The 12,866-nt window shown below is 38.2% G+C and overlaps 1 protein-coding gene and 1 pseudogene across 2 annotated transcripts in view; one reads left to right on the top strand and one right to left on the bottom strand.

The window, feature by feature from the left end:
• Positions 1-12,866, bottom strand: part of CSMD1 (CUB and Sushi multiple domains 1) — a 1,878,204-nt gene that overhangs the window by 1,423,417 nt on the left and 441,921 nt on the right. The gene's annotated exons all lie outside the window — the stretch shown is intronic.
• On the top strand, positions 5,366-5,693 carry LOC146395831 (U6 snRNA-associated Sm-like protein LSm3 pseudogene; annotated as a pseudogene).

Below are 12,866 nucleotides of genomic sequence, written 5' to 3' on the forward strand. Positions count from 1 at the left end.
ATATCTTCTACACAAATATTTATCAAGTATGTTGCAGATGTTTTGCAAATGTTTTTCCCTAGTCTGTGGCTCATCTTTCTATTCTCTTAACATTGTCTTTCACAGAAATCAACCTTTTATGAGAATGAAGACAATTCATCAATGTTTTATTTTACAGATCATGCCTTTAGTATTTTATCTAAAAAAATCATTGCCAAACACAAGGTCATCTCAATTTTATCTGACAGATGTTAAACAGATGTTCAACAGTTCCACATTTTACATTTAGGTCTATGATCCATTTTGAGTTAATTTTATAAAAGACTTAAGATCATTGTCTACATTTCTTCTTTTTCTTTCTTTTTTTTTCCTGCATGTAGAATGTCCAGTTGTTACTGAATCAGTTTTTTTAAAACCTTGTTAGTCTGATAACTATTAGAATATTCTGCACTGTGTTTAAAAATTTCCTTGCAATTTAACATAGAAATTGTCTTCAATTTTATTGCGATTAATTGACAGAATTAAAAAATGTCAATTTTCAATTTTCTAGAATCACACAGCCTGCCAAAACTGAATCAAGCAGAAACAGACCAACTGAACAGACCGATCACTAGAAATGAAATTGAAGAGGTCATAAAATCACTCCCTACAAATAAAAGTCCAGGACCAGATGGCTTCACAGGTGAATTCTATCAAACATATAAAGAGGAATTGGTGCCCATCCTCCTTAAACTCTTTCAAAAGGTTGAAGAAGAAGGAATACTCCCAAAGACATTCTATGATGCCACCATCACCCTCATTCCAAAACCAGACAGAGATACCACCAAAAAAGAAAACTATCGGCCAATATCATTGATGAATATAGATGCAAAAATTCTCAACAAAATCTTAGCCAACAGAATCCAACAACATACCAAAAAAATTATACACCATGACCAGGTTGGGTTCATCCCAGGTTCCCAAGGATGGTTCAACATATATATGCAAATCAATCAGCATCATACACCACATTAACAAAAAAAAGGTCAAAAATCATATGATCATCTCAATAGATGCAGAAAAAGCATTTGACAAAGTTCAACATCCATTCATGATCAAGACCCTCGCCAAAGTGGGTATAGAGGGAACATTCCTGAATATAATCAACGCCATTTATGATAAACCCACAGCAAATATAATACTCAATGGGGAAAAACTGAAAGCCTTCTCACTCAAATCTGGAATAAGACAGGGATGCCCACTCTCACCACTGCTCTTCAACATAGTTTTGGAAGTCTTAGCCACAGCAATTAGACAAACAAAAGAAATAAAAGGCATCCATATAGGAAGACAAGAGATCAAACTGTCACTGTATGCAGATGACATGATACTATACATAGAAAACCCTAAGGACTCAACCCCAAAACTACTTGAACTGATTAATAAATTCAGCAAAGTGGCAGGATATAAGATGAACATTCAGAAGTCAGTTGCATTTCTGTATACCAGCAATGAAATATTAGAAAAGGAATACAAAAATACGATACCTTTTGAAATTGTACCTCACAAAATCAAATACCTCGGAATACACCTGACCAAGGAGGTAAAGGACCTATATGCCGAGAACTATAAAACTTTAATCAAAGAAATCAAAGAAGATGTAAAGAAATGGAAAGATATTCCATGTTCCTGGATTGGGAAAATCAATATTGTGAAAATGGCCATCCTACCCAAAGCAATCTACAGATTCAATGCAATCCCTATCAAATTACCCAGGACATTGTTCACAGAACTAGAACAAACAATCCAAACATTTATATGGAACCACAAAAGACCCAGAATCGCCAAAGCAATCCTGAGAAACAAAAACCAAGCAGGAGGCATCACTCTCCCAGACTTCAAGAAATACTACAAAGCCACAGTCATCAAAACAGTGTGGTACTGGTGCCAAAACAGACAGACAGACCAATGGAACAGAATAGAGAATCTGGAAATTAACCCTGACACCTATGGTCAATTAATCTTTGACAAGGGAGGCAAGAACATAAAATGGGAAAAGGAAAGTCTATTCAGCAAGCATTGCTGGGAAACCTGGACAGCTGCATGCAAAGCAATGAAACTAGAACACACCCTCACACCAAGCACAAAAATAAACTCCAAATGGCTGAAAGACTTAAATATACGACAGGACACCATCAAACTCCTAGAAGAAAACATAGGCAAAACACTCTCTGACATCAACATCATGAATATTTTCTCAGGTCAGTCTCCCAAAGCAATAGAAATTAGAGCAAAAATAAACCCATGGGACCTCATCAAACTGAAAAGCTTTTGCACAGCAAAGGAAACCCAAAAGAAAACAAAAAGACAACTTACAGAATGGGAGAAAATAGTTTCAAATGATGCAACTGACAAGGGCTTAATCTCTAGAATATATAAACAACTTATACAACTCAACAGCAAAAAAACTAATCAATCAATGGAAAAATGGGCAAAAGACCTGAATAGACATTTCTCCAAAGAAGATATACAGATGGCCAACAAACACATGAAAAAATGCTCAACATCGCTGATTATAAGAGAAATGCAAATCAAAACTACCATGAGATACCACCTCACACCAGTCAGAATGGCCATCATTAATAAATCCACAAATAACAAGTGCTGGAGGGGCTGTGGAGAAAAGGGAACCCTCCTGCACTGTTGGTGGGAATGTAAACTGGTACAGCCACTATGGAGAACAGTTTGGAGATACCTTAGAAATCTATACATAGAACTTCCATATGACCCTGCAATCCCACTCTTGGGCATCTATCCGGACAAAGCTCTACTTAAAAGAGACACATGCACCCGCATGTTCATTGCAGCACTATTCACAATAGCCAGGACATGGAAACAATCCAAATGTCCATCGACAGAGGATTGGATTCGGAAGATGTGGTATATATACACGATGGAATACTACTCAGCCATAAAAAAGGATGACATCATGCCATTTGCAGCAACATGGATGGAACTAGAGAATCTCATACTGAGTGAAATGAGCCAGAAAGACAAAGACAAATACCATATGACATCACTTATAACTGGAATCTAATATCCAGCACAAATGAACATCTCCTCAGAAAAGAAAATCAATCATGGACTTGGAGAAGAGAATTGTGGTTGCCTGATGGGAGGGGGAGGGAGTGGGAGGGATCGGGAGCTTGGGCTTATCAGTCACAACGTAGAATAGATTTACAAGGAGATCCCGCTGAATAGCATTGAGAACTATGTCTAGATACTCATGTTGCAACAGAAGAAATGGTGGGGGAAAAACTGTAATTGTAATGTATACATGTAAGGATAACCTGACCCCCTTGCTGTACAGTGGGAAAATAAAATTAAAAAAAAAAAAAAAAAAAAAAAAAAAAAAAAATTCAGCAAAGTGGCAGGATATAAGATGAACATTCAGAAGTCAGTTGCATTTCTGTATACCAGCAATGAAATATTAGAAAAGGAATACAAAAATACGATACCTTTTGAAATTGTACCTCACAAAATCAAATACCTCGGAATACACCTGACCAAGGAGGTAAAGGACCTATATGCCGAGAACTATAAAACTTTAATCAAAGAAATCAAAGAAGATGTAAAGAAATGGAAAGATATTCCATGTTCCTGGATTGGGAAAATCAATATTGTGAAAATGGCCATACTACCCAAAGCAATCTACAGATTCAATGCAATCCCTATCAAATTACCCATGACATTGTTCACAGAACTAGAACAAACAATCCAAACATTTATATGGAACCACAAAAGACCCAGAATCGCCAAAGCAATCCTGAGAAACAAAAACCAAGCAGGAGGCATAACTCTCCCAGACTTCAAGAAATACTACAAAGCCACAGTCATCAAAACAGTGTGGTATTGGTACCAAAACAGACAGACAGACCAATGGAACAGAATAGAGAATCCAGAAATAAACCCTGACACCTATGGTCAATTAATCTTTGACAAGGGAGGCAAGAACATAAAATGGGAAAAGGAAAGTCTATTCAGCAAGCATTGCTGGGAAACCTGGACAGCTGCATGCAAAGCAATGAAACTAGAACACACCCTCACACCAAGCACAAAAATAAACTCCAAATGGCTGAAAGACTTAAATATACGACAGGACACCATCAAACTCCTCGAAGAAAACATAGGCAAAACACTCTCTGACATCAACATCACGAATATTTTCTCAGGTCAGTCTCCCAAAGCAATAGAAATTAGAGCAAAAATAAACCCATGGGACCTCGTCAAACTGAAAAGCTTTTGCACAACAAAGGAAACCAAAAAGAAAACAAAAAGACAACTTACAGAATGGGAGAAAATAGTTTCAAATGATGCAACTGACAAGAGCTTAATCTCTAGAATATATAAACAACTTATACAACTCAACAGCAAAAAAACCAATCAATCAATGGAAAAATGGGCAAAAGACCTGAATAGACTGTTCTCCAAAGAAGATATACAGATGGCCAGCAAACACATGAAAAAATGCTCAACATCGCTTATCATAAGAGAAATGCAAATCAAAACTACCATGAGATACCACCTCACACCAGTCAGAATGGCCATCATTAATAAATCCACAAATAACAAGTGCTGGAGGGGCTGTGGAGAAAAGGGAACCCTCCTGCACTGCTGGTGGGAATGTAAACTGGTACAGCCACTATGGAGAACAGTTTGGAGATACCTTAGAAATCTATCCATAGAACTTCCATATGACCCCACAATCCCACTCTTGGGCATCTATCCAGACAAATCTCTACTTAAAAGAGACACGTGTACCCGCATGTTCATTGCAGCCCTATTCACAATAGCCAGGACATGGAAACAACCCAAATGTCCATCGACAGAGGATTGGATTCGGAAGAGGTGGTATATATACACAATGGAATACTACTCAGCCATAAAAAAGAATGACATAATGCCATTTGCAGCAACATGGATGGAACTAGGGAATCTCATCCTGAGTGAAATGAGCCAGAAAGACAAAGACAAATACCATATGATATCACTTATAACTGGAATCTAATATCCAGCACAAATGAACATCTCCTCAGAAAAGAAAATCATAGACTTGGAGAAGAGACTTGTGGCTGCCTGATGGGAGGGGGAGGGAGTGGAAGGGATCAGGAGATTGGGCTTATCAGACACAACTTAGAATAGATTTACAAGGAGATCCTGCTGAATAGCATTGAGAACTATGTCTAGATACTCATGTTGCAACAGAAGAAAGGGTGGGGGAAAAAATGTAATTGTAATGTATACAGGCAAGGATAACCTGATCCCCTTGCTGTACAGTGGGAAAAAAAAATATTAAAAAAAATGTAAGTTTTTTTAAAAAGGCAAATACAGGCACAGGGTTTGAAACATGGCAAGCAATGTGGGCCAGCAACAAACTACCAACACTGTAGAATAGTCCCTGGCTATTTCTGAGTGAATATATGTGAAAATGAGAAATGACAGAGAGCTTCAGGGCAGCTTGCATGCTTATGACCAGCACTTAAATACGATATTGGCAGATTTGGAAGAGTCTGTGACAAGTATAGAAACTGATGAAGAAACATAGGAAGAGATATACAAATTAACAAAACAGAATATTCCACTGGTCTTTGTCCAGGTAGATGGTGTTTGGCTAGTTGCCCCACCATTGAGAGTTGGCTGAAACAAAGAATTTATTCTGGATGGAAATGGGAGATGTTGTGTGATAGCTTCTTTAAATGCAGAAGACACCCAAAAGAGATACCTGAGTACATTTCGATATTAGGAAATAACTAAGAATTCTTCCACTCCTGAAATAAGTTAATTTGCAAATAACTCAGAAATTCTTAAGCTAAATGGCATTTTTATTTTTCTCCAACTCTTCCAATAAATATGACCACCAAGATGCAGAACGCTTTTTCAGGAACTGATTTGCTCCATTGCTTTTCAGACAATTTCTGGGGTTTTTTCCTTTAAATTAAATTTGACATTTCCTTTTTTTTAATTTTTTAAAAAAGGCAAATACACAACTCCCCTCTAAATATGAAAGAATATACTTTAATTACATCTAGAAAGACCTATTCATAAGTTCTATGTCCAAATTTAAATAAAACTACATACCATATATCATTTTAAACTTATCCTTGGGCATAGGTTTATCTTACAGCATTAGGATAAACTGAAATTTTTAAAAGCATTCTCTGACTTTTCCCATATTGAAATTCAGGAAAAAAAATGAAAAGCTTAAAACTAATTTGTTTCTCATTATTTATAGCTATATGTGTAATGTGCTTTATGTGTATTAAAGACATAAGTATCTGAAAGCACATACACTTTTAAACTGTGTGTGTGTGGTGGGTATAACACATGTATAAAATTATGTAATGAGGGAATGTGGCATAGGTTTGAAAGTCAAATGGACTTTGGCTTAAATTGTATTTGCAAGTAATAGCTAAAACTGGACAACTGAGTTTGAGTTTTACTAGCTATTAAATGAGAGGAAATTTACAGTTACTTTGCAGTTATCATCAATATGAAATTAAGTACCTGTTGCAATCTGATTTAGTAGTTTTTAACACCAAGAAAGTTCTTTATAGACATATATATATATGCTTCAGTCATTTCATTCTCCCCCAGCTACAGAATTTTCAGTCAGTACCATTTAAATTTATGTATTGATTAACCAGAGCACTAAATATTAGGAGAGCTTTGAAAATAGGAGGGAAGAGACCTACCACCTATCTTCCTAGGTATTTTTTTTTTAATATAGATACAAAGATCTTATGAAAATGGGGGAAAACCAACACATATAGAAATATAACAGAGATGAAAGACTGAGTCATAGTGATGCAAGTAACAGACTTTCTGGGAACAGATGAAGTGTGTGTGGTCCACAGCCAAGTAAAAGGACATCTTCAGATTTCCTACTTATGTCATCAGATACACACTATTTTCTCAATTCAAATCGATACCAGATAGGAAAAAATTCTTCAACTTTTCAGTCATTCACTGAAAAATTTATCTGTTCCCAGGACCATTCACCATGCTCAAACCCATTTCAAAGCAGCCATTCTCCTTCCAGCAGGCAAAAACTTTCATCCTTGTCTGGACCACAGAGTGTGTAGTTCTCAGCATGTTCATTTTATCCATTATCCTCTCTACTTCTATTTATAATGTCTCCTCTTTTCTCCATCATCTAATATATTCATGTCTACCCTTCTCAAACAAAAGATGTCTCCCATGCAGCCCATCCCCTTCTGGCAGCCACCCCACATGCCTCCTTCCCTTCACAGTTGAGTCCACAGAGGCCTCTCTGCTTGCCAACTCCAGTTCTCACTGTGGGCTCACGGTCATCAGCCTCCCCCATCGTATTTTCTGCTGCTATTTCCCAAAGTTCATTCGAGACTTTGTGGAAGTGAAATCCTACAAGTGTTCTCAAGTCCATGACTTCCTTATACACTGTATGTCCAAAACAACCTCACTACATCCATGAAGTTGACATCCATCTGCACATCTTTATTTACATTACATGAGATGTCTCACCTGAGCTCCAGATTTACATACAATTTCCCTGAAGGCTTGTCCACTTGTACATGTTATAGCCACAAAAAACTCAGCACACAAATACCCATTCACCAGTTTCAAAGGGATCCCATCAAAGTGGCCACCTCCTGTGTCTACCAACCAGCCCAGTTGCCATGCTAGATGCCAGTATATCAGCAAGCCCTTCACATGGCCTCAGTACTGCCCTGCCTGTGGCTGCTACCTGAGACCAGGGTGTCATCATTTTTCATGTGATTAACTATGAAAGCCTCATGGCAAGCCTTTCTCCAATCCATTTCCCACACTGCCTCAGCCAGGAATCTCATCAGTTAGCTAAAAATATGACTCTCCCACTTTAAATGTGTAAATTACTTTTAGAGTGAAATGCAATTACTTATTATAACATAAAAACACCCCTTCATTCTTTGCATGAGCCTCACTGCACAGCAGCGCTATACGCACACTCCACTCTAGTTTTATGGAATGGTTTTTATATCCTTGAATAGGCTATGATCCCTCAACAAAGCTGCATTCATTACTATTTCCCCAAGGTTAAACAAAAAAAAATTATTAAACGTATTGTAGCCAATGAGTGCATCTGCAAAATGAATGACTGACTTCCATATAAGAAATTGAAAAATTGTCTTACCTAGAGTGGAAGCTCTAAGCAGGAGATTCAGATGAAAGTGATTTTGAAAGTAAGCAGTTGAATCCACACAATTTAATATTCTAAAAAATAGAGCGCTAGTAAGGCAGAGGAGAAACAGAAATGACTAAGTTCTGCTGTTGCTGCTGAATGGGCATTGGACTGGATATTGGAGCAGAACTTTGAGATAGTAATTCAGTCACGACAAAATAAAGGCCTAGAAAACAATTCTACGTTAGGTCTGGAAAACAAAGGAAGAGTAATTACATTTATTTACAAATGTAGGCCATGCACTCCCAAGCAATCCACTACTCTCTACCACATGTGGATTATGGCCAAGCCTTGCAATTTATTATATAAAAGGCACAGGGCAAAGAAAGAATTGGAATTTTCTTAGTTCATTTGCTTTAATGATGAGGGTATGTCAGATAGTGCAAAATTTCTAGGATTGTAGATTTCAACAAGGGTCTCTGTTGGGCCTAATGCACCCATCAGAAACTAGTATTTAATATATACTCTATGTTGAATATGAAAATGAATAATTACTTCCATGAAAACCACTGAAAAAGATACACTTTTCCATTTAATCCTGTATAGGCCTCATTTTATTTTAATATCACCCTAAGAAACAAACTCATTTTTCATTGTTCACTGAATATTTATGTTGTTCTTTTAAGATGCAGTCTATCATTTTGTTATGCTATAACATTTCCAACTTTCATATAAATATAAAATCAATCTAATTGCATTCATGTAAAGAGATAAGCCCTCAGAATGGAAATGCCAGGCATGCACACAAAAAGCAAATTCCTTTCCTTTCACACTGAATACCAAGCACAAGCTTTTATTTTTCAACATATAATTAAATACGATTTGATTAGTAATAGATGCAAATGGCTTTGCCACCCCCCCCAACCAAATGGTTTTTAAAAATCCCTGCAATTAGGTATTTGATTTTCCATCTACCTGTCTGCAGAGCATGTCTATTTTTTAACTGATTCCCAATTGTCAGGGTAATTGCAGACATGTTGAAAGCAGCTGCACCCCCAGGTGCATTCCTCTTAGTTCCCATGAAATCATAATGACCCTACATATCACTGGTCCTTGAGAGACATGTGATGTAGAAATGAGGTCATGTACTTCTCAGCACCTTAAAGGTCAAAAAATCCTGTGACCTAGGAAGGTTTTTTCACTCCAAATTTGACCCCTATGAGTTAATTTTGAGTGAAGCTGTAAGAAACAATTTTACTTCGTATTTTCATATTTATAAGATTATAAATGATTAAGTATTTTTCATTTTCACTCTATTTTTTAAATTTCCTAAAAGTCTTTAAAATGTGCATAACTTTTAGGGTTTTCTTTTTGCCTTTTTAGGGCTGCACCTGTGGTATATGGAAGTTCCCAGGCTAGGGGATGAACTGGAGCTACAGCTGCCAGCCCACACCATAGCCACACCTACACCACAGCTCATGGCAATGCAGGGTCCTTAACCCACTGAGCAAGGCCAGGGATCGAACCCACGTCCTCATGGATACTAGTCAGGTTGATTACCAATGAGCCAAAGCAGTAACTCCAAGATAAAATGTGCAATAAAAACCCATCACGAACCAAGTAAATCTTCTTCACATAGACTGAATCCAGGGAGCCCACCAAATTGGCTGGTATTCTGAAAAACATCTACTGGTAGGGGAATAACATGAAAATCCCATCATCTTTCAGCATGCCAAAAAATGTAGGAAGACCAAACATCATGGGTCTTTGGGAGAGAGTGGAAGAGAAGAAATCATTCCAGAAATAAGAAACTCCTGGTCTTACAGTGGGGCGTATGAATTAGTCAAAGCTAACAATACTCTTCTAACTAGAGCCACTTCTAACCCACTAATTTTTGCTGCTGTAATGGCTCCTTTTAAACAGACTCCCATTGACTCCCACATTCCAACAATTGTTCACTCTAGAGAGGAGTTCGTCAGTCCCTACCCACCTGAGAGGACAGACAGCTGTGTCTATGGACCTTTGTATTTAATGGTGCTGGTTCTGTTTGGATGTCCAAGAAGACAGGCATCTGTGGTTAATGGGACACTTACCACACTCTCCTGCTATGGTAGCTTTCAAGTTGTATGTCTGTTAATCTGGCACAAGAATAGAGCAAAAAGATGGTTGGTGTTACTATATAAATAAGGTACCACCAACAGGATGTCATGGGGAGGGATGTATACAGCCTATCACTTTTTGAAAAGATAATTAGCCTCTGCTTTTTTTTTTTTCTTGCCTCCTTTTTTTTTTTTTTTTTTTTCCTTTTTAGGGCCATACCAGTGGCATGTGGAAGTTCCCAGGCTAGGGGCTGAATGAGAGCTTTAGTCGCCAGCCTACGCCACAGCCATGCCAGATCCAAGCTGCATCTGTGACCTATACCACAGCTCATGGCATTGCTAGTTCCTTAACCCACTGAGGGAGGCCAAGGATTGAACACTCATCTTCATGGATAATAGTCAGTTTTGCAACTGCTGAGCCATGATGGGAACTCCATAGCCACTACTTTTTCCTCCCATTTCCATGGAGGTGTTTGGGGAGCCAACTCTGATCATACTCTGGAGCGCAGAACCCTATGACAATGGAGGAGCTACAGCTGAAAAGGATCCTGGATCCCTGGATGGTGCCATGTGCTAAGCATCTCTACCAGCCACAGATGGCTCATCGCTGGATGATTGTTTGGAGAAAAAATCAACTAAAGCTACTGTGTCTTTTAAGTCTTTTTGATATATCAACTGAACTTACATCCCAATAAAGAAAAAGATATTAATTGAAACCTCCTACTAGTTTTTCAGGATATATTTAATTTTTTCAAGGATTTTTAAAAAGGCAGTGACCAAAAAGCAGATGATTTTCCTCTAAGTGATAGAACCATATATATTTGGCTTTAAACAAAGCCCTAAGAGATGATCTAGTCCAGGAGAACAAACACAGAGTTAATGTTCCCTCTCACTTTCTACGTTATCCTGCCTGTGCTGGGAGATACTTAAAATAAACCCTGAAAGTTTTCCCTTGGAGCCTGAAGGCAGCTCCATCATCATTCTCAACACAGAGTTTCATGCAGCCGTCATGGACTGATTGCAGTCAGTGCAGCAACTCGGAACTATCTGCTCTCCTTCAAAGAGTTCGATCTTCTCATTTTACATAAGAGGAAATAGACCAAGGGTTCAGCCCAGGTTAGTTTCTTGAGTTTCTGAACATGAGGATTATGAAGCGTTTCATCACAAAAGAGAAGAGGGCCAATTCTCTGTACATTAACAGCTGCATCTAAAACATTTTAATTTTTGAAGGGATTCTTGATGATAAGCTCTCAAAACTTGATTCATTTTATGGAATGTTCTCAAAATGTGGTTACAATTACCTAAAGAAACATCTGGCTGGATCTGGCAACATCTATATAGGGGCCTTCTATGTCTGTGAGTCCAACAAATATAGCTCCAGAATCTAGACCAGCCCTCCATTCACCTCTACCACTCAAAATGCAGAGGCCATACAATGGAGAGGCCATACCAGCTTTTTTTTTTACTTCTAAAATTAAACTAACCCCAGACCTATTCATATTCTTTGTAAAACCCCATCTCTTGCCTTTCATGGTTTTCCTCTGGCTCTGAGGGTCGATTTGTGCCAGCCAATTCAGGCCATCTTGGTTCGTGTCCCACGGTGTTCGTGCCTACTGAGTCCCAAGTAATCTATAGCCTTTACCTATGTCTACTCTCAGACCTCTCAAACTTTTTTTTTAATTTAATAGCCATACCTGCAGCACACAGAAGTTCCTGGGCCAGGGGTCCAAGCAGGACTGTGCTGCAGCAGAGGCCTATGCCACAGCCACACCTGAGCTGAGCCACATCTGCAACCTACACCACAGCTCACGGTAATGCTGGATCCTTAAGCCACTGAGCAAGGCCAGGGATCAAACCCACATCCTCAGGGAAACTATGTTAGATTCTTAAACCTCTGGGCCACAATAGCAACTCTTCAAACCTTTTCTTTTTCTTGGACTTTTTTTTTTTTGAATTGTTTATAAATAATTAAAAATTAAACATTATGTTCAGGCATGCAACATAATGGTTCGAACTTGGCATATATTGAAAATGATCACCGCAACGAGTCTAGTTAGCATATATCACCATACATAGCACCACATGTTTTTTCTTGTGATGAGGACTTTTAAGATCTATTCACACTTTTCAGAACGTGTTGTACTTTCCAAAAGGTTCTGATGGTGCTATTTTAGTTTGCAAAAAAACAAACAACTTGAAGTGATGACTGGCCATCCCAGATGCAGACGGACCTGCAGGCTCACCATCCCTGTGCATTTCCACTGGCCAATGCCCTTCCATGCTCTCCCTCATGATACTGCCCTTCACTACCAAGACACATGATTTAACACCCAGGACAATGAGAGTCACACTATTTCTATGTGTCACATCCTCTAGCCTCATTGAAGACGTGGAAGAAACTTTAATATTTCTGTTTAAAAATTACTGTTCCCTGAGGTGGCATGAAATAGCCAAGTGGTATAATTTCTCTCTGAAATGGATGCTGATTCTTAGATGGCAGAGGACCTAATATCCAGTGTTTTAAACTTTATTCATTTATCTTGAGATACCAACCATCTGACCATATTTGACTAGACTATACATGCCCCTCCCTTTCAAGGTTAAGGATTCAA

Source organism: Sus scrofa, chromosome 15, assembly GCF_054392235.1.
Source record: "Sus scrofa isolate SSC_HxYL_T2T_F1_AM1 chromosome 15, Sscrofa_HxYL_maternal_Yorkshire_Landrace_v2.0, whole genome shotgun sequence".
Taxonomy (NCBI): Eukaryota; Metazoa; Chordata; class Mammalia; order Artiodactyla; family Suidae; genus Sus; species Sus scrofa.